Source organism: Hordeum vulgare, chromosome 5H (assembly GCF_904849725.1).
Source record: "Hordeum vulgare subsp. vulgare chromosome 5H, MorexV3_pseudomolecules_assembly, whole genome shotgun sequence".
NCBI classification, from domain to species: domain Eukaryota; kingdom Viridiplantae; phylum Streptophyta; class Magnoliopsida; order Poales; family Poaceae; genus Hordeum; species Hordeum vulgare.
Window position 1 is genome coordinate 225,844,833 of NC_058522.1, and position 24,250 is coordinate 225,869,082.

Here is a 24,250-nt window from a genome sequence, read left to right on the forward strand (position 1 = left end):
GTTAGCTCATAGAATTAAGGCTAGTTTCAGGGGCGACCTCCGTAAATGGGTTTCCTTTTTGCCTCCTTGAGGTTTGTAATCCTTGCTCCTCTTCCCCTTTGTACATTCTAATCTCCTCTTGTACATATTGCTCTCATATATGGGAATAAAGGAAAATGGCTGTGGGGGGTTTTCCCTACAGTAGCCGGTCAAAAAAAACAAGCACATCTTGATGGGTGACTTCCAGCGTACAAATCTTACATTCTTAATAAGTTGATCCCCACTAGTACCAATTCTCTCAACATGGATCCCATCCACATTATCACCTAGCCACCTCAGCAATTTTCACCCACGTCACTTCATCTCTTCATTATTTTTTCTTCTTCATGCTCACGTAGTATTGCTTGCTGGCTAATTCCTCATGAAGGTTTTACCAGCTACTCATTTCCTTTGTTCTTCAAGGCACCGTCCACTATATACTTCCTTTTAATTCCCACCATCCCAGACATTCTACAAGATTAATTAATGAGGCATTCGAGCGGCTGGTCGGAGTAGTCACCTCGCCCATATTATATAGCTCTACAGCCGCGTTGGTCTTCCTATCCTTTCCTATGTTTTGCCCACCACAAGTCACGTCGGCTAAATATTACTTTGGCACGCAGATGTGTGACAGCCCGAGACCGACGCCCCAGAAGATTCTTCTTTTATTCCATTGTTGGTGTGTGATTAGTTTTGTTTGTGGCATCATCATGCGCATCATCCGCATGGCATCGGTACTCCGTTGCCGCCAGTTTTCAAAATCTGCATCCGTTATTAGTTGCCGGTCCTCTCCGTTCTCGTCGTTGTCCGTTTTGAGCCCGACCACACTCGCACGCGCCCGCGACATTGTCAAAACCTTGTTTTTAGAACTGTGTTTAAAATATTCTTGGATTGGGACGGAACTTGGCGTGCGATCTTATTTAGATATAGGTAGGCCGCCTGCCAATTTTTGCCGCAATCGGAGTTCGTCTGGTACCCGAACAGTTGATCGTAGCGGCATCGTCTTCGATTGTCGTCGGACGTTTTCTGTTGCTTTAAACGCATGTCACGGGTGCACTACTTCCCTCTCATCTCCGCCTAAGCCACTCTACATAGCCACCTAGACCGTCCCCGCATGCGAGACCGTTTGATTCCGATCGCACGGTTCAAACCGGGGCGAAAAACTATTGAACCTAGCCCCCCCATTGTTATAAATATACAACCTCCCTAACTAATTTGGATAGCCAACCCCTCCTGTCTCATTTTCCACGCCATCCCCAAACCCTAGCCACCACTGTCTCCCTCCTCTAGCTGTTGGGCCCGCCCAGGCCCAGATCCGGCCCCGAGAAGCCCATCTGGGCCCGAGGCAACTGCCTCCTGCGAGCTCCCGTAGCCTAGCCCCACCGCCGTCGCGTCCCGCACCGCCGACTCTCCGCCACCGCATCGCCGCCTCGTGTGCGCTGCCTTGTGCGCCGCCTCCGTGCTAGCCGCGCCGCCGCCCGCCGGATCCAGCCCTCGCCGTCGCCCCGCGCCGCCGCCCTGTGAAGTCACCGCCCGCGCCAAAGCCGCCACCATGGAGATCCATCTCCTCGTGTCCTTGCCGCCCCTCAGAACCCGTGCCGCAAGGCGCCGCCCCTGCTCTCCAGGGATCCGTCCCAGCTCCGGGAGCCTCGCCCCGTGGGCCTGCTCGCCGGAAGCCGCCTCCGCCACTTCTGGTTCCCGCTCAGGAGAGAGCGCGAGGGAGACGAGGTCGAGCATCTACTCGCCTCGCCCGGGTGGGCCTCGCCCCGCGCTGGCCACGTGTGGGCTAGCTCCTTCCTCGGCCCAACGGCCAGGTCGGCCCAGCTCCTCCTCCAGCGGCCCAGATCCACCTCTTCCTCCAGACCGGCCTTCTCAGGCCCAATGTGAGTCGACCCCCTCGAGCCCCCTATATTGCGCCCTGGGCTAGATTTAACTAACCTTCGCCATGCCCTCTTAGGCCCGTCTAGGGCAGATTCGGCCCAGAAGTGGGTTTTTAGCACCTGTGATTTTTCTATAATTTCAGGAAGATAGTTGATTTTCAAACGCTCGTAGATAATTAACCGTGCGACGGATCACGATGATTTAAATATGTACCTTGATTAGTTTTTCGCGTAGAACATTATTTTGCAACTTGCATGCATGTTTGAAGTGGTTTGCCCTGCCGTATGCCTAGATTGCGTGCTGTCCTAATAGGGAATTATTCCGTAGCTATTTTCATGCGCATCCGGATTTCTCAAATCTTGTAGATTAAATGTTCATGTTGTTTAGGACCCTTTGCCATGTATTTAGAGTAGTTTTTTGCATTTTTGCATGTAGGTTCCGTCGCTTGTTTCCTATATGGTGTTTAGGTCCTATTCCCGCATTTAATTATGGCACTAGTTTTATTTTTCGAACCCCACATATTATATATATATTTGGGGTAGAAAAATCCGTAGAATTCATTGGTGCAATTAGTTTTAGGGATTGAGCAAGTTAGCGTGCATGATATTTCGACATGTTGCCCTTTTGTTTATTTCGTGGGATTTATTCCGTGTGTGATATGAATGAGTTGTGAACTAGAGATATGCCCTTGGATATGTATGCTAGCCCCTGGTAATTTTGGTTGCAATAGAAATCCATGTTTAGGTGTTGTTTTCTTGTTGTCAACATGCTAGGAAATAGTGTTGTTTTGGAGTTGCTGAAATATTTCTAAGTCTGAAATCTATAATATTTTGTTGTTGTCTTGCCATGAGTTTTGCTAGTGATATACAGCTCCTTTGGGGTTGGTGCAATGGAGTTAGTTGTAGTCCTTAAGACTATCTAACATGCTGTGAATTTTCATGTCATTCGGTGCCCTGTAGCATATATTTTTGTTGCTGTCAATATGCATTCACATCGAAAACTGCACTGTCAGTAGTGTTATTTTCTCTAAGTCGAAACTGTGTGTGAGATGCCATATTGTGAGTTCTTTTCCTAGTGATTCGTGCTGCTATGCTAGATGTTATTAGTAGGGGGTTGAAGTTCATCTTGACTACTACTGTCTCATGCCTTGTTTGAGCATTTTAGATTTTTGTAGCTTGTTGTTTTGGGGGTAGAAAATGCCATGTTGCTGTTTTTGGCAGATTATGACTATTTCTTGAGTAGCTTGTATTTGTGTAACCGTCGCCCCGTTTTGATCGTGTCCTATATGAAACTAGCTTAGAATCTCGTGTAGTTTCATATTATGTTGATGCCTTTTTGGTTTGGAATGTTGTGGCTGTCATTTGCATACATATCGCATTCATGGCATCATATCTTGCGGTGATCATATCTTTTGAACCATGGCTCCGTTGGAGATGTTCTCTATGTGTAAATTGATTGGAATGACGCGTAGAATCATGTGAACCTATTTATTTTGATGTTTAACAAATATTAAAACATGTTAGTTCAGATCTGGACAGAATTATAAATTAAAGTATGAGGTCATCTCGGAGATGCTATATGTCGTTTTCGACCTCATTTAAAATGCCTAGATAGGTAGTTTTATTCCGCTTCAGCTCTTGCCATGTTTATCTACATTTAATATTGTCGTGTGCCTAAACAGGAGTGAACTAAATAAGTTATATGTGAAGTTTCGTCAATATGCAACTCGTTGCACATTGAACTTCACTTAATGTGTAGTGTTTGATTGTTGTGAATTGCCATGTCATGCCTTGCATTAGACCGATCATGCATCACACATGTTGAGAATTATGTCGTGCATGTGCTGTGGTGAATATTGTGTGTTGATTCTTGTTTCCGGTTTGCTTCATCTCGATAGAGTTCCGACCGCTTCGGAGGGTGAGGACCCGTTCGACTACGTCGGTTCGTCTGCTTCACGGAGTCGTTCTTCTTCCAAGCGGGGTCTGAGGCAAGATGACCATTTCCCTAGATACCATTACTATCATTGCCATGCTAGTTGTTTTCGATTCTATCGTTATGTCTCGCTGCCTACCACCTGTTAAATATCAGCCTCCCAACATTGCCATGAAAGCCTTCAACCTGTTCACAACCTAGCAAACCACAGATTGGCTATGTTACCGCTTGCTTAACCATGTGTTAGCGTTGCTAGTTGCAGGTGCAGTGGCTTCCATGTGTTAACATGGGTTCCTTGTTATATCACCATATTAAATGTTATTTAATTTAATGCACCTATATACTTGGTAAAAGGTGGAAGGCTCGGCCTTTCTAGCCTTGTGTTTTGTTCCACCTTTGCCGCCTTAGTTTTGGCTACGGGTGTTATGATCCATAAATGAGCGCTCCTAACATGCTTGGGGTTGTTATGGCGACCCCCTAGATTCTCGTTTTAGGATAAAGCTCGTCTGGCAAGGACCAACATTGGTACTATATTTGCCCAACATAATAATTCTGTTAATACTAAAAAACATAGGGAGTTAGCGCTACCCGAGGAGTAATTCAACATAATACAGAGAGGGCCAGCGATGATGGTGCTGGTCCAAATTAGATCCACTTCCGGGGCCACCCGGGGCAAATCGTGGAATTTCTATCCGGCCACTGTACGTATTGCTCATCCATCGTGTCCTGAGAACGAGATACGCGGCTCCTATCGGGATTGTCGACACGCCGGGCGGCCTTGCTGGACTTGTTTTACCTTTATCGAGTGTCTCGTGCGAGGGATTCCGAGGATGCTTTGAGCTAACTCGAGGTTGAGTTTTCCAATAGGAACCCGAGGAGATCACGGGTTTCCCTGATCAAGGTCATTCCATCGCAGCGTGTGGTAGTTTGTGATGGACTAGATGGAGCACCCCTGCAGGGTTAAATCTTTCGGATGGCCGTGCCCGCGGTTATGTGGCAACCTGGAAACTTTGTTTACCATCCGGTTCTAGATGACTTGAAGTTAACTTAATTAAAAATTGCCAACTGTGTGCGTAACCGTGACTGTCTCTTTCGTGAGCTCCTTCACCGGTCGAGGACACGGTGGGGTTATGTCTGACGTAAGTAGGTGTTCAGGAGCATTCATTTGATCGTCAGTAGTTCACGTGCGATGTGCGTAGATCTTCCCCCTCTTATTCTTGTACTCGTAAGTTAGCGACTAAATATATGCTTAGTCGCTTGTTGCAGCCTCACCACTTAACCATACCTCACCCATTAAGCTTTGCTAGTCTTGATACCTTTGGAAATGAGATTGCTGAAACCCGTGTGGCTCACAGATTAATACAACACCAGTTGCAGGTACAGGTAAAGGGTTATTTGACGTGAGCGCGTTGATTGTTCATTTGGAGTTTCTTGTTCTTCTTCTTCATCGATCTAGGATGGGTTCCAGGACGGCAGCCTGGGATAGCAAGGATGGACGTCGTTATTTTATCATTTGTTTTCGTCCGTAGTCGGACCCTCCTCTTCTACATGATGTTTATGTATTGTACTGATATGACTCTGATGTAGCTTGTGGTGAGTGTAAGCCAATTCCATATACTCATCTCTTAAGTACATGTACTTGTAAGGATATCCATTCTTGCGAAATGACGAGATGCGCTTCTATCCCCGTCGAGGCCCTCTCACCAAAATAAGGACACGGTCGCATTGTAATGCCCCAGATGTAACCCTTGCCATATTGGGAAACCTTTCCTTATTTGGACCATGATGTCAATGCTATGGAGTTATCATTTCATGTGGTCATTTCATGTCTTCACCTTTGTATCATGCCATTCATTGCATTCATATCATTTCTTTGTGTTGTGTTGTTGTTTGATCCATGATGAGTGCAAGTGTGCTATGAGTGTGTGATGAGGTGTTGATTGCAAAACTTTGGTTTCAACTATGATTGTTTTCAAACTAGGTTTCAAAAATCCCATCTTCTTTATTTATTTGAGCTCATGTTTAACTTGCTCAAAACCTGTTTTAAAAATGTTGTTCATTTTGTAGTTTTACCTTGTGATTGAGGGGTATTGTGGTTGGGGTTTTAGAACTTAAAGCACATTGAGTTTTCTTAACAAAATAGTATATTAATTATGTTTTGGGATTTAATTTAAATATGGCATAATTCCCTTTTTTCCTAGGCATTTTTATTTTGTTTTCTTCAAACCCATGTGTGGTTGTGTGCTTTTTTATTTGCAGGCCCTATTTTAAAAATGCAAAACCCTTTTTGATTTAAACCAAATGGTCACGTGGGTTGGCTTCCTCGTGTCCCTCTAGCCCATTCCCTCCTCTCCTCGCGCGCGCAGCCCACCAGACGTCCGTCTCCTTCCTCCTCTCGACGTCACTGTGTACGACTCTTCGGGTTGTCTTCCCGGCAAAGTGGTCTTGCCGGGGCCTTGGGAATCTTCCCGACAAGGAGGGCTTGCCGGGGCCTTGCATCTCGAGCCCTTGCATCCCACACCCAATTGGTGAGGGAAGGGCGTGGCCTTGGTGGGTCTTGGATTGTTTTCCTACTGCTCTTCCCGGCACGCTGCTGTCGGGGGCGTTGCTGATGCCCGTGCATAAGTCTGGGGCACAAGGGACCCCGGTCTCTAGTACACCGACTGGAGCCCCCGGGCCTGGGCCACTCACGCGCGTGGGGCATTTCTGGGCCAGACCCAAAGTAGTGCACGGGCTTCCCTAGGAGGGAACTCTGTAATCTTGGAGCCATTGCAGGTGGCCTTTCCCCACATTGCGCATCAAACACGCGAGGTGGAGAAGTGTGCGCATAGTATCCTCCCCACCTCCTGACGCGTTACTGCCACGCGTGAAGCATGCGCAGTAAAGGTTGGACAAGTTTCGTTCGTGGCCATAATGGCCATAGTCCTCGCAAGACCCGCCCCCGCATGTATTGGTTTAGCAGGGCGGTTCCCTATTCGTGCGTGATCAAGGGTGATTGGGCGGAAGGGGTGGTGGTTTCTGGAGTGAGGGGTGTTAGCCCCCCGCGCCTTGCCCTATAAATTAGGGAGTTTGCAAGGGGGTTTTGCTCATCCATCAGTTCCTAGAAAATCACCACCCCTAGCTTTGGATCTATAGAATCTTTTCTAACTCCAGGTGGCACTCACCCATAACCATGGCTAGGGGACGAGGGAGGCCACCATCGGCCGCCAGGGCGGCAAGGGGATCCCACTCGGATCATGCCACCGCTTCAGGGGGTGGATCTGCATAGGGCAGCACGAGCACCCGTGGTGGCGAAGGGGTGAGAAGCCGCAGTCGCCGCGGAGGCCATCGTCGGGGGAGGCGGAGTGCTACTCGAGCACCTCCATCTTCTCCCGTTCTTGGCGGGCACTCGTACGGGACGGTGCTGGAGTTCATCATGGAACTGCACAGTGTCCCGGGGGTCCGTTTGCATCTCCCTCGCCCCTTTGCCAGGGAGATGGAGGCCACCAAGCCTCCTGTCTTGTGGTTGCGGGCATACGGTTGCTCCCACGGCTCTATGCAAATGCATGTGGTGTACCCGAAGCTCCGCTCCATGTTGCTCGGGCAGGGCTGGAAAGCCTTTGCCCGCGCCCACAGCCTCGAGGATGGGCATATCCTCCGCTTCAAGCTAGAGGAGGATAATATACTATCCGTCAAGTTTTACGGGTGCTCAGGTGTGCATCTCGGTTGCAGCAAAGAGAGCTCGAGTGCTGCCGAATGTCCCTCCTCGAGCGATAGCAACGAGGAGGACATCGGCGGCAGTGGCGCTCTTGGCAGTTCAATATCTCGGGGGGTTCCTGTCGGAGTATGACTCCCCGAGCTCCGACTGACCGCCAGCCCTGCCACCGAGGCCCGCTCATGCCTCTCCCCCGCCCGACGGGGTTACTCTGCCGGAGCCCGCATCGAAACCTCGTCTTTAAGGAGGTGCGGTCGCGGGCTCTGGCTTCTTCATCCCTTGGGTCGCCGTGTCTTCCGCCCCCGTTCTCCTTCGCGCAGTGCTGGTCTAGGAGGAACCAACCTGGGTTGCGCCGGGGTCGTCCCGCCTTTTGTCTTCATGAACTTCTATCTGGCGAACATGTCCCTCACCAAAAAGACAGTGTAATAGGTTAGAGTAGCAAAACTCATTCATGTAATATGTCTGAGTTTGTTTCAAACAAATGAATGAAATGTTGTTTCCTTTGCGTCTGATTCTTCCCCTTGTATGATACGCCTTTTGCGTTTTTCGGAAGCTTGCCAGCATGACTGGTCCTGCCGCTAGTGCCTTGAGGAATGGATCCTTAGCAGTTCACATGAGGGGTCGTTACCGGCAAGGCTCCTTGCCGCACTCATTGCAACCATTAGATTGTTGAGCATGGCTCGAGGCGAAATAAGGTGCTATGTAGCCACTTAGACTGTTGAACCGGTTCGAAACAGTGAGAAGGTGCTCTATGGCCGTTCAGGTCGTTGAACTAATTCGAAATAGAACTAAGGTGCACTGATCCTGACAAGGTTCCATCTATGCGCAAGTTTCTCAAACAAGGTTCGGGATCTTTCAGAAAGGGAACAACCTATCTACTGTGAAATCTCAATCTGAAATATTTATCACTTATTTGTCTTGCCGTGGTACTTCTCCCTGTGGCGCTTGGGTCTTTTGCCGGGGCTTCAGATCCCCGGAAAGTAGGAGACTATACTCTTCCAGCAACTTCCCCTCCGGCAAGGTATTTGCCGACAGTTTCTCGATTGTCGTATAGAAGGGAGGTTGCCGGAGTATAACTCCTTTTCCTGTTTTGCATGGCCGTGCTGACGGAGCCCCCGAGCGCACCTTTTGCAAAGACGTGATGCTTCCGGGGGGAAAGCGTTCGGCCGTAGTGCGCGCCTGGGTTCCAGGGCCTGTAGGCACATTCTCGACGGTTATACACCTCTCCGTGGAGGTGCGTCGGCCGTAGTATGCGTCGTAGGCCTCGCCGGAGCCCCCAGGCACACCCTCAACAGCAGCGCACTGTCCCAGAGCGGTGCGTCAACCAGGTGCCTTCGGGCTCGAGGTCTCCGCCCTCCCTAGCCCGCGTTCACGCAGCTGGGCGCTCGCGCAGCCGTCAGGAGGTCGTGGTGAAGTAGAGCAACCACCGCTGCGCCCTACTTCAAGGGTCCGCAGTGGTGTGCTCCAATTCCCAAGATATGACGCAGAACCTGCTTGAATCCGCGAAGAAGCTCTCAACCATCGATCCCCCTACCGGGCGCACCAAGGATGTCGGGGAAAAACCAACACCTATGGGAAACCCGATGAGTCCCTTTATTGTTTGGCGGGGAGAGGGAGGTATGGCGTTGAGAGCGGAACTAGCGATCAACACCCGCAAGGTTCTTTTACCTAGGTTCGGGCCGCTTGGCGCGTAAAACCCTACTCCTGCTTACTTTGTATTGTGCGCTAACTATAGGTTGATTTTGCTACAGTAACTTAGTAGGTGATTAGGGAGTCTCTGATCCCCAAAAGTCCCAACCTCTAAGAATGAGCTTTGGTCCTCCTTTTATAGGCAAAGGGGTCACCAACAGTGTGCTCATGGGAGGTACAGTGAACAGTGTTCACCGCTCTACTTCTTCGGTGGTGTCAGGGGCAGTAAATGCCTTGTCTGGCCCCTGACCTGCCGCAACATAGTTGCGACATGTACCCAGGTGAATCGACACCTGGGCCTTGCGCTAGCACACGAGGGGTGTGCTGGAGCGGTCGGATTGTGGTAGAAACTGGTGGGGACACCTGGCGGGCGAACAGGGACTTGCCGGCCTGGAGTCTCCATCGGGTGACTTGGTCACCTTCTTGGCAAGGAAGTCTTGCCGGGGGCATCGCCAGTCTGTGGGAGTCTTCCCGGCAAGGGAAGCTTGCCGGGGTCTTGATGATCTTCGGGTAGTCTTCCCGGCAAAGTGGTCTTGCCGGGGCCTTGGGAATCTTCCCGACAAGGAGGGCTTGCTGGGGCCTTGCATCTGGAGCCCTTGCATCCCACGCCCCACTTGGTGAGGGAAGGGAATGGCTTGGTTGGTCTTGGATTGTTTTCCTGCTGCTCTTCCCAGCACGCTACTGTCGGGGGCGTTGCCGTTTCCCATGCACAAGTCTGGGGCACAAGGGACCCCAGTCTCTAGTGCACCGATAATGAAGATGCAATCTAGTGGCAAGCAAAAGAAGTAAAGATAAATATTTTTGAATTCTTATTTTTTTTATGAGACAAACTAAATATACTAGCAAATAAAAAGAGAAGCAAGTGAATGAAATTTTCTGTGGAGTTAATTGGTAGTTGGTGATGATATTCCCCAGCAACACTGCCAGAAATCTTTCTTGATATTTGTGATCTGCATTGGGTTTTCCGTGAAAAGGAACGGGTTATCGCAGCACAATGTAGGTAAATATTTCCCTTAGTTATGAAACCAAGTTTTATTGAACCAATAAGAATATAAACCACAACCATCTTTTGCGGCTGGACACAATAGAACAAACAACTTGCACCCAACGCGGGCAAGAGGGTTGTCAATTCTCTTGTCTTGTTATTTGCAAGTAAGTGAGGTGTGTAGATAATTCTAGATATTAAGATAAAAAAGCAAGTAAATAAACAACAAGGTAATGAAGGTTTTATAAATATGTTGTGAATAGACCTGGGGGCCATAGCTTTCCCTAATGGCAACTCTCATGAAAAATAGCATACGAGGGGTAAACAAGTTACTATTGGGAATTGACAAAAGCGGATAGTTATGCGATATTCATGGCAATGATCATGTGTATATATGCATCACGTCCATAAACAACTAGGTCGACTCCTGCCTACACCTATTACTATTACTCCACTCATCGACTGCTATCCAACATGCATCTAGAGTATTAAGTAAAAGAGAGTAATGCATGGAGAACAATGACATGATGTTGACAAAGTAAACTCAAGAAATATGGATAAGCCCCATCATTTCATCCTCAGTACTAGAAACACAAAGACACAACTTGTTCCCTTCTTTCACTGGGATATCGAAATTCGCCAGGTTCAACCTACCACAACGCACCTCTTTCACCGAAGAAATATCGATCTAGTTGGCCAAACTATTTCAATAGATCAGAGAGAATTACGAAGCTATCATAATCATGCACATAAGAATCATGTAAGTATTTCAGAGGGGACTCAAATATTCATCATGAATAATCTAAACATAAATCCACAATTCATTAAATCCGAACAAATGCACCGCACAAAAGAAATTACATCATATGGATCAAAGCGAAGATGCGATAATCATTGCATTGAAGATCAATGAGAGAGGGATTGCCATATAGGTACTAACTATGGACCCATAGGTCTGTGGTGAACGACTCCCACATCATCGTGAGGGCACCAAGGTTGATGAAGAGGCCCTCGATGGTTGATCCCCCTCTGGCAGGATGCCGGAACAAAGCTCTAGAGGGCCTCCCGTTGGAACAGAGACTTGCGGAAGCCTAAAAAGTGTTTGGGAACTCCCTCTGGTGTTTTTAGGGTAGATGGGAATTTATAAGACAAAGAATAGACTCGGGAGGGCCACGAGGCAGGCAGAAGTCATTAGGGTGCGACCCCCTAGGCCGCGCCCTCTTGGCTTGTGGGCTCCTCGTGAGACCTCCAACCTTCTTTTGATCCTCGTTGGTCTTCTTTTGGTCCGGAAAAAATAACCAAAAAGTTTCACGGCAATTGGACTTCGTTTGGTATGGAAAACCTGAAAAGTGATAAACACGCAAAAAATAAGAACTCGCAATGGGCATTGGATCAATAGGTTAGTGCTCAAAAATAATATAAATTGGGAAATAAATACCCCAAAAGTATTCTAGAATGATAATATATCACCATGGAACAATAAAAAATTATAGATATGTTGGAGATGTATCAGTTATCATTTGATAATGGGGTCACATTGTTAGGAGAATTATGTGATGGATAACACCCAACCGTAAGCATAGCATTTGATCGTATCACCTAGTTTGTTGCTACTACTTTCTTTATGTCAAGTATCTATTCCTAAGACCATGAGATCACGCAACTCTTTGACACCAGAGGAATACCTTGTGTGCATCAAACATCACTTCGTAACTCACTGATCATAAAGGCGATCTACAGGTATCTCTTAGGGTATCTTTTGGGTTGGCATGGATCGAGACTGGCATTTCTCACTACGTATGACACTTAGGTATCTCTAGGCCATGTCGGTAATGCAACATACCAAGAAGCTTGCAAGCAATGTGAATTGAAAGTTAGTCACGGGATCTTGTATTATGGAACAAGTAAAGAGACTTGTCGTTTACGATATTGAACTAGGTATGGAAATACCGACGTTCGAATCTCGGGCAAATAACATACCGTTGGACAAAGGGAACTACATACGGGATTAACTGAATCATTGACATCGTGGTTTGATCGATAAAGATCTTCGTGCAATATGTAGGAACCAATATGGGCATCTAGGTACCGCTATTCGTTATTGGCCGGTGTCGTGTGTCGATCATGTCTACATGATTCTCCAACCCTTAGGATCCGCACACTTAACATTCGATGAAGATATAGTATTATTAGGTTATGCACGTAGGTGAATGAATGTGTTTGGAGTCCCGAATTATATCACGGACATGACGAGGAGCACCACAATGGTTCGGAGGTAAAGATTAATACATGGGAAATTCGTATTCGGGTTCCGGAATAGTTTCGGGTTTTGCTGGTTTTTGTTGGGGATGCTGGAAGGGATTCCAGGGGTCCACCGGGGAGGTCCACGTGCCCCTGAGGGACTCATGGTCTGAGAAAGGGGGTGCATCAGCCCTTGGGGGGCTAGGCGCCACCCCTTCCCAAGTACCATGTGGCTAGGGTTTGGGGAAACCCTAGGGGTGGCCAGCACCGCTTTCCTTGGGGGGCAAGGCAGACCCTAGTGGTGCCACACCCACCCCTTGGGGAAATCCTAGGGGGGAGGTCACCTCCCCTCACCCCCATATATAGAGGAGAGGAGGGAGGGTTAGCCTTGCACCTTTCATAGGCGTTGGCATCAGCCCTCCCTCTCTCTGGTTACTCCTCCGTCTTTGTTCTAGTAGTGTTTGGCGAAGCCCTGTTAGATTAGCTCCACCACAACCTCCACCACGCCTTCATGATGCGAGAGAACTCATCTACTACTGTTCCCTCTCTTGCTGGATCAAAGAGGTGGAGACATCATCGAAACGCACATGTGTTGAACATTGAGGTGTCGTTCGTATGGTGCTGGGTCGGATTGGATCACGATTAGATCGTGAATACGATGACTACATCAACCACGTAATATATATTTCCGTTTAACGGTCTACAAGCGTATGTAGACACACTCTCCCTCACGTAGCTATGCATCTCCATGGATAGATCTTACGTCTCTATAGGAATTTTTTGTTTCCCATGCAATGTTCCCAATAGAAACCAGCAAAGACTCAATATATTTTTAGGAATAATATGATCATAAACCCACAATTCATTGGATCCAAACAAACACACCACAAAGAAGGTTACATCGAATAGATTATCGCCGGAATCGCGATGAACTTTGTATTGAAGAACATAGAGAAAAAGATAGCCTTCTAGGTACTATAAATGGACCCGCAAGTCTGCGGTAGACTACTCACACAACATCATGGGAGCAACAAGGTTGATGTAGATGACCTCCGTGATTGGTCCCCCATCCACATGTACTACTGCAGGATGGTCCAAAGATAGGACATCAATAAGAGATCCTTTGACCAAACTTTGTGCAATGCATGAATCACAAACGGTATAGTGATAGCTCTGGCACCAACAACGTGAACTATGTTTGATGACGAAACCATAAAATACGATTTTGTAAAGACTAACATGCGCGATACGTGCCATACAATTCATCCATATGAATTGTTTGTGATTACCTAAAATAACACAAATGCGATAGAGGGCACACAGTTCACTACCATAAACTGTGTGCGATGATACAACACAACAGAAATAATTGACCATAACAAGATGTGTGCGATAGAGAGCAAACACATGAGTAATTGGTATCATGTGAGAACACCAGAAATAACACACACGCTTGGTGATAATAACTTCTGTGTATTGTGGGAAAATGCTTGCTGGTATTCAATTGCAAGTCATTATTGAAATCATCACCGAGGGGTTTCATAGTTTAGTCCGCGTGTACTATGATTACTCTGTCGCAACAGCCCGTCAAAGCTGATGGTGTCTCCGGCGACACACCACCCAATATTGTGCTGCGTGTCATCACCAGGGTTGACTAGACACTTGGCACAGGGCATGGCAGCAACGTCAAGCAACATAGCAGCCTCACCGTCGAGAGGCTGCACCGCTTCACACAAGAATATCATCGATGGTGCTCTATAGAGAAAAACAGGTGCATCTACACTGAGAGGGAAAGGAGCGCCGCACAGCAAGACCGATGGAGGGCCACGGAGTGAGAGGCGCGGCAGAGCAAGACGAGTTCCATCCCTGCTTGCCTCATGTCCCACCCGGCATGACATCGCAGTTATGTCCATGGCACGTCACTAGCCCGGTTTCTCACCAAGAATGGGCAGCGGCTATCTGTTCCATACTTGCACTAGAGTCCCACCACATCGTGCTTGCACTGGACTCCGTCCGTGCCATTCTTATGGGTCACGTCATTCGCCTTGTATGTGGCCCCTTCGATGCCGATGGGCTGGTCGGTAGGCTCGAGCACCTCCTTGGCCCAGGTGACTAGTGGGGACTAGTAGAATAAAATGACTGTCGCATCCTTGAGATGGTACTGTTTGGCGAAATAGTCTGCTTGGAGCTCGAAATCATGCTCCAATTGTATCGCAAGCGTGTCAACCACATGGATGAACACCTGAACAAGTTCAGGCACAGCCAAGAGCTTCCATAGGTTAGGGTCATAGTCATGGATGTGTTTTGTTTTGTTGAATCATTTTGATGTCGATCCCAATGTCTGCACAACAATCATAATATTGATATGTTGCGACATGTGAATCATTTCTCTTCTATTGTTATGCTTCAATACGTGTAATAGCTAGAGCGAGAAATGAGTACGAAAACAGATAGAAATGTGAAACTAGTAATATATTTTAATTGTTCAATTGCTCGTTGCAGACATCGTACATATATCAGCACATATATGTGATGATAGTACTTAACTAATACGTACAATGAATAAAAACTGAACTAATAACAACTCCTTGAGCGGGAGCAGTAAACCGGCAGCTTCTTGCCAACAGCTCCCTAGTGCGCGGCAGCTTCCAACAAGGAGGGAGTTCGCCGCGTCCTCTACCTCATAGCGCTCAGCATGTCGATGAGCCTCTTGCTGGTAGAGGCACGCGACCTTGCTGGACATTTCACTACGAGCCCACCGGAGATCTTCGGCAGTGACACCCTCGAGCTTATCGGCCGATGCACATGCAGCGGTGAGGCGCCCATTGCCTCTGGCTTTCATTGCATGGTACAAGCATCTTCGTACATCTCCTCTTCTCGTTGACCCGCCCGCCGCCAAGACTCCAACTCCTCCTTTTCCGATGCAGACCTAAGGGCATTCCAGGCTGCAAGGTTCCTAGCACGCTCCTGATCCCACTCCTTCTTGAACACCACATGTATGGCTCTCTCAGTCAGCATCAGCGTCTGATACTGGTGATCTATGTTGGGTTTTCCGTGAAGAGGAATGGGTAATTGCAGCACAATACGGGTAAGTAGGAAACCAAGATTTATCGAACCAATAGGAACATCAATCCTCAACCGTCTTTAGTGGCTGCACACAAAAGAGCAAACAACTTGCACCCAACATAGGAAAGAGGGTTGTCAATCCCCTTGATCTTATTATTTGCATGCAAATGAGGTGTGTAGATAATTGTAAATTGCAAAATAAAATAAAAGACAAATAATGGCAGCAAGGTAAAGATAAGTTTTGTAAGTATATAAGTGAATAGACCTCGGGGCCATAGTGTTCCCAAGTGGCATCTCTCATAAAAGAAACATACGGTAGGTAAACAAATTACAGTTCAAAAATTGACAGAATATTTGATAGTTACGCGGTGTTCTCGGCAATGATCATGTTTATATAGGCATCACGTCCATACCAAAATAGGATGACTCCTGGGTGCACCTACTACTAGTAATCCACTTCAAGAGTGCTTCTATGCTTGCCTCTCTACCTATTAAGTTCATGACAAATAGCGTAATGCTTGGAGAATGATGACATGATGTAGACAAAGTAAACTCAATCAATATGAATAAATCCCATAGTTTTATCCTTAGTAGCAACAACACACCTGCGTATCTTGTCCCCTTATGTCAGTGGTATATGGAAATCCTTCAAGTTGAACCCACTACAACGCACCCCTCTCACTAAAGAACTATCAATCTAGTTGGCCAAAGCAATTCAATAGATCGGAGAGATTTAAGAAGCTATGCTGATCATGCAACTAAGAATCAAACTAATATCAGAGGTGACTAAAATACATTTCATGAATAATATGAAGATAAAGCCACAATTCATCGGATCCCAACAAACGCACCTTACAAAAGTATTACATCAGATGGATCGAAGCAAAGATGTGATGATCATTGTATTGAAGATCAAAAGAGACACAGGTAGCCATCTAGGTACTAACTACGGACTTGTAGGTCTGTCATGAACTACTCACACATCATCACGAGACTAGTAAGGTTGATGAAGAGGCCCTCCGTAATCGAACCCCCCTCTGGCATGGTGCCGGAACGAAGCTCCACGTGAGATCGCTGCGGAACGGAGACTTGCGGTGGCTGAAAAAATGTTTATGGGATGCCCTTTAGGATTTTTGGAATATATGTGAATTTATAGGCTAGAGAACGGGGGTAGGAGGGCCACAAGGGAGGGACAAGCCATCAGGGCGCGTCGACCCCCTGGTCGCGCCCTGTTGGCATGTGCCTCCCTCATCTGGCCTCCTGTCTTCTCCCAATGCTTCCAGGTTTTCCTTTGGTCCAAAAAAGACATAAAAAAGTTTAGGGATAATTAGACATCGTTAGGTACTGTAACCTGAAAAGCAAATAAATGTAGAAAACAACAACAGGCACTAGGCACTGGGTCAATAGGTTAGTAATAAAAAATAATAGAAATTGTTAAACTATTACTCAAAAAGTATCCTAGAGTGATAATATAATAGCATGTAACAATCAAAAATGATAGCTACGTTTAAGAAATATGAAGCATCCCCAAGCTTAATTGTTGCTCGTTCTCGAGTAGATAAATGATAAAAACAGAACTTTTGATGTTACATGCTACCCAATATGTAATATTTTGCATGTATGCTCGTTGAGAAACAATGAATTAACAAACATCAACATAGTAATATTTATAAGCACAAGCAACAAAATCGTCAACCTTTCAAAGTATTTGATCCTAAAAGAATGTTTACCCCCATTCATCTTATCATATTAGCAAGGCATGACTTCGACATCACCACATTAATACAAATGTCAAGCACCACGATGTCCAAGTGAGGCAATTCGATCGTACTTGTTCAATGTGCATCATTTTTTTATTATTCACTCAATACATGAGCGTGAACCACCGACATAGCATTAAGGTGGAATAGAAATATGGTGGTAAATATCAAAGGGGTAGAAATCTCAACTGAAGCTAAGTGGGGTGTGCATCCAACTTGCTTGCTCATGAAGACCTCGGTCATTTGAGGAAGCCCATCATCAGAGTGTCACTAGAATATGAAAATGACATAACATGAGACTCTCGATATGAAGAAGAAGGTGCCACTTTGAGGCACAAGTGTGGTCAACGATAGTAGAAAAGCACCTTCTCTCTTTGTCTCTCATTTTTATTGTGGGCTCATTTGGCATCCTCCATTTTCATTTACTCACAGGGACAATGCTCTAATAATGATGATCATCACACTTTTCTTTACTTACAATTCAATGCAAACTCGATATGAAGAACTATGAAACAATATGACTCAATATGAATGCATATGGCAGTGTACCAAGATGTTCAATGATCTAGCGTGACATGTATCACCAATATGATGGACGGTGGCTTTAGCACAAATACTATGTCAGCTCTTTATGATCATGCTAAGCAATCTAATGATCAACGATCTAGTCATATGATGTAACGGTGGAATTTGCATGGCCATATATCTCGGAATGGCTATGGAAGTGACATAATAGCTAGTTATGGTGCCTTTTTTGAGAAATGTATAAGAAGGCTTATGTGTGACACAGAGTATCCTGCAACAGGGTTTGGGTGCACATGTAAAGTTTGCACCGATCCTCGAGGTGAGAATGGGCGATGCGAAGTATCGAAGAGGCTAGAAAAATATGCGGAGGTGAGATCACGTATGTCCATGAATTCACATTAGGCATGAAGAAATCATATACTTATTGAAAAGTTTTATTAGTTTTATCACAAATCAAATCACTACTCGCATGCCCCGAGGGAGGAGATTGGGTGGAGTTAACCATATCGCGCCTTCGACCTGAAATAACACTAGGATTTTAACGAGGAATAGAAATACTCATACATCCCCACCATGCATTTTTAATATTTAGAAAAATAACAAATTAACACCTGTTAATACCGAAGAGAGGCAATTTCCTATGCATGGTGGTAGCTACACACCCTTTGGCATTAGTGCATTTTCTTGATATATGAGGTGTCAGGTTTCTTATGGCATTGGCACGAGTGCATTTTTGTTGTATAGAAATGACTTTTTGTCACTTCTCTTTGTCTTTTTATTATCTTTTTGACACAAGTGCCTTTTCATTGGGTAGAAAGGGTCCTTTATCACCGCTCTCGGATTTTGCTTGCCTTTTTAACATAATTGCATGTTTGCTTGCCTCACTGGTCCAAAGTCATAATATTTTCATAATAGATTTATTTTCATAGTCCAAAACAGTGTGACATTATAATTGGAGATAAAAATCAGGTCGTGTGTAGCTACCACCATGGATAGCAAATTATTTCTGTAATACCAATACTTCTACAAATCAACAATGATGCACTCACGCCTCTTTCATGTTACCACATCAATATCATAGACCCACAATTTCTTGTTGTGTGCTACAAGATGGTTCTGATTATCACTCATTGAATACCTATTATATTTGGACTAGCCTGATGATCCATGCAAATTTCCATCACTATTCATTAACTCTCAAATAAATATAAGTGAATAACGAGAGTGAATTGTTTTCTATAAAATTCATACACAACATGCTCAAAAATATATAAGTGAATTACTAGAGCAAATGCTAAGCTCAAAAGTTATAAGTGAAGCACATAGAGTATTCTAGAAAATCATGATGAAGGTGTATCTCTCTCAAATAGGTGGGGCCTGAAAATGATGAATATGGAAAACTAAAAATGAAATAAAACAAAAGTAAATGAAACTCCAAGAAAAACTCATATCATGTGATGAATAAAAATGTAGCCCCAAGTGACATACCGATGAACTGAGACAAAAGAGGGCATGCCTTCCAAGGCATCCCCAAGCTTAGACGCTTGAGTCTTCCTGGAATCTTACCTTGGGGTGGCTTGGGCATCCCCAAGCTTAGGCTCTTGCCACTCCTTATTTCTTTGTTCATCGTCATAACACCCAAAACATGAAAACTTCAATCACACAAAACTCAACAAAACTTTGTGAGATCCATTAGTATAAGAAACATATGAAATACTTCACGTACTGTTATAAATTGATTCATATTTCATTATTTAATAATAGGCACTGTATTCTAACATCTATATCGCTTATACCCCCGGATACATTCCATAGCATCATCAAAACAAGCAACCTATGCAAGCAAAAACAGAATCTATCTAAAACAGAATAGTCTATAAAGATCTACAAAGAACCTACACTTCTGTACATCTAAAAATTCTAAAACAATAGGATGAACTGCGGAATTTTTATAGAAATACTTCAAATCACGTTCTTGTAAATTCACAAAATTCTGCACTAGACGTCAAAGTTTCTGCTTTTGCACCGTATCAATTATACTTATCGTACAAGTCATTCCAACGGCTTTGCTTGGCACAAACATTAATTTAAACATAAAAACACATTCATTACAAAGGCAATGATCATGCCATCTCACCAAAATAGAAGGTAAAGGCAAAAATTAAGATAATTATTAGGTTGCCTCCCAACAAGCGCTATTGTTTTATGACCTTATCTAGGCATAATGCGTGTGATCAAGTGTTGTCATATTTGACATCAAGCTCGTCACGAACACAACCATGAATAATAGGAACAATAGGAGACTTGAAAATAGGATCCTCTATCAATTTTACAAAGTTCCGATGCACACTAATCATTTTGAGATATTCATTCCTTTTGGTACGAAGGGTACTAATGCTCTTAGGAATATATATGAATTTGGGACTTTTACTTCGAGTGGTACTAGCATTAGTTTTGGAGGGTGTGAAAGCGGAACATACTTTATCAATGACTTCCTCCATTTTATTAATCCTATTCATGCATTGTTCTACCCTCTCATCAGTAATAGTATCCTTCTCCTTCAAAGTTTTCAAAGCATTCCTACCCCTGACCTAAATTGAGTGATATGATTATGAAGCTTTTTATCTAACTCCTCAATTTGTTCATTAGTAGTAGTTTCATTTTCAATAGCATCAAGCTTATGCATGACATCTTCCAATGTTAAAATAGTTCAATTAACAATAGTGGGAGGTGGTACCAGAAGATTTTCAATAGTTTTATAGGCACTCAAAGTGTGAAACATTAAGAAATTATCACACGTGATGGTGTTAAGGACAAACCTATACCAAGTTGTCACACCTGCATAAAAATTGTGACGCAATGTAGTGGTGGATTGCTTATGAGTTGATTTATTTTTAGCATTGCAAGTCCTATACCAAGCATCTTTCAAATTTTCTCATCCCCTTTGTTTAAAATTGCGTACCTCACTATCGAGAGTAAAGGGAACAAAAGAATAACTATCCATAATAACAAGCAAACATAAATATTATGTATTTTTGATTTTTATGAAGTAAACGAAATATACCAGCAAACAAAAAGAAGAACAACTGAATGATAATTTGTGAGAACTTACTAGACAGTTTGTGATGATATTCCCCGGCAACGGCGCCAGGAATCATTCCTGATAATTGTGATCTGCGTTGGGTTTTCCGTGAAGAGGAACAGGTAATTGCAGCACAATACGGGTAATTATTTCCCTTAGTTTAGAAACCAAGGTTTATCGAACCAATAGGAATATCAATCCTCAACCATCTTCAGTGTTTGCACACAAAAGAGCAAACAACTACCACCCAATGTGCACAAGAGGGTTGTCAATCCCCATGATCTCGTTATTTGCACGCAAATGAGGTGTCTAGATAATGGTATATTGCAAAATAAAATAAAAGACAGATAATGTTAGCAAGGTAAATATAAGTATTGTAAATATATAAGTGAATAGACCCAGGAGGGCATAGTGTTCCCTAGTGGCATCTCTCATAGAAGCAACAAACTGTGGGTAAACAAATTACTATCGGGCAATTGGCACAAAACCGGATAGTTATACGCTATTCACAGCAATGATCATGTGTATATAGGCATCACGTCCATAAGAAAATAGGACGACTCCTGCCTGCACCTACTACTATTACTCCACTTCAAGAGCGCTTCTATGCTTGCCTCTCTATGTAATAAGTTGATGACAAATAGAGTAATGCTTGGAGAATGATGACATGATATAGACAAAGTAAACTCAAGCATATGAATAAACCCATCATTTTATCCTTAGTAACAACAACATAAAGACGTATCTTTTCCCCTACTGTCACTGGGATATTGAAACTCGTCAGGTTGAACTACTACAATGCACCCCTCTCACTCAAGAACTATCAATCTACTTGGCCAAGGCAATTCAATAGATCGGGCAGATATACAAAGCTATGATGATCATGCAATTAAGAATCATAATAATATCATAGGTGAATCAAATACTTTTCATGAATAATCTTAAAATAAACCAACAATTCATCAGATCACAATAAACGCACCATACAAAAATATAACATCGGATGGATCAAAGCGAAGATGCCATAATCATTGTATTGAAGATCAAGAGAGAGGCACCATGACAAGTTTATTCCATCCCCCACCCTTTGACAGAGCCTTCCAGGAATTGCAAACAGTTCAAAGCCTTCTTCACAACTTACACAGGGAGCAGTCCATGAAGGATGTCTGGCTATGGAGTGAGGACAGCAAGAGCTATGGTGCCAAAAACTTTTACATGCATGTTCATGAGCCAATTATTCCCAACCCTCTTCTCAATTGGATTTTGAGGAGTTGTTGTACCATGAAAATAAATATGTTTGCCTGGATGCTCATTATGGATAGGCTAAACACCCAGTATATGCTTGAGAGGCGTCATTGGAATGTTTCATAATCCAATTTGTGTGTTCTATGTCATGCAGGGATCAAAGAGGACAGGGATCACCTTTTCTTTACCTCCATGTTCACCACCAAGGTTTGGAATTATCTTAAAATTTCATGGAAGGGAAACTCCATGTGGGATAGTACCCTGAAAGAAAAAAGGGACTTCCATCACCCCTTCTTCTGTGAAGTCGTTTTTTCTGCATGTCGGAACATTTGGATCACCCGAAATGCAAACGTTTTTAACAGTGAGCGTCCAAGCTTTAACAGATGGAAATCCAATTTTATTCATGACATTTCCCTTTTAGCTCATAGAATTAAGGCTAGATTTAAGGATGATTTCTTAAAGTGGATCTCCTTTTTACCTCCTTGAGGTTTGTATCCTCCCCCCCACCTCCTATAAATTCCTGCCCTAACTTGTACATAGTTTTTCTGTGATATGGAATAAAAGAAAAGGCTATGGGGTGCTTCCCCTAGAATAGTCGGTCAAAAAAAGATCAAGAGAGAGGGAGGGAGAGAGAGAGACATCTAGGTACTAACTACGGACCCGTAGGTATATGTTGAACTACACACACATCATCATGAGGGCAGCAAGGTCAATGAAGAGGCCCTCCATGGTCTATGCCCCCTCCGGCAGGGTGTTGAAACGGATATCTAGATAAGATCGTGACAAAACAGAGACTTGTGGCGGCGGAAAATGTGTTTTGGGATGCCCTCTAGGGGTTTTGGAATATATGTGGATTTATAGGCCAAAGAACAGGGGTAGGAGGGCCACTAGGGAGGGAAAATCCATCACGGCACGCCAACCCCCTGGTCGCACCCTATTGTCTTGTGCCTCCCTTGTGTGGCCTCCGGTCTTATCCCAAGGCTTTGAGGTTTTCTTTTGGTCAAGAAAAAATCATAAAAAAGTTTTAGGGCAATTGGACTTTGATTGGTAGTGTAAACCTAAAAAGTAAAAAACACGGAAAAAAAAACAACTAGCACTAGGCACTGGGTCAATTGGTTAGTGCTTGAAAATAATATAAATTTGTAAATTATGACTCAGAATGTATCCTAGAATGATAATATAATAGCATGGAACAATCAAAATTATAGATACTTTGGAGACGTATGAGTGCCTTCCATAAAGCCAGATTGTACTAGACCCAAAACCAATCATTAGTTGGGGCCTGGCACGACATTGTGTGGGGACGCAAATGGGTCCTCCTTGTCGCTGGTCAGCGCTTGTCCACACAGCATGGCGCCCCATGCTCTACTTGTGGAGAGACCGTCCGCGCCATGGTAGACTTTTGTGCAAGGGGTGGGGGAGAGAGATGAGAGAATGTAGGTGGAATGACATTTCGGTGGATAGCATTTATAGGTGGCTGGAATCTTGATCGACGCAAGCGCATAAATGAGAGAGGAGGGAGACTGACGTGGACGCGCCTATCACCGGAATTCAATGGCCTCGATTGCACATGATTGCTGAGTTAAGAGTTGTGTCTGACTTAACATCGTCGATGGTTCCCAGTGCATGACCGCGCGGGATTAATAGCCCACAAAATTTGGCATCCAAAACACGAAACGTGAAACGGAGTGCCAATCATGTGGGACCCGGTTGTCTTGCCAAATTTTACAATTTCTATCCAAATGTAATGCATGTGTGCCATTTGTGTTACTAAGTTACTATACTCTGATAATATTGAAAATTCTAATAAATATATACTTTTCCGTGACTCAAATATGAATTAAAAAATGCAATGCCATCTTGGTGCCATGTATTTCAAATCATTCTCTATGATCAGAAAAACAAGTGTAGTACTTGAATATGGTTTTTCCCAACAGTTTTGCTTCATCTTTCATGTTCATGCGTTTCAGTTTTGGATTATGGCCATTAAATTTTTAGGAACTAAATTAATGTATAAAAATGCTAATTCAACCCCAATTTTATTTGAAATTTTAGGATGCCCGTCATATTCGTGCATTGTAAGGATGAAAAAAACTAGGCTGAATGAGGCAGCGACTAGCGGTTCGTCATCA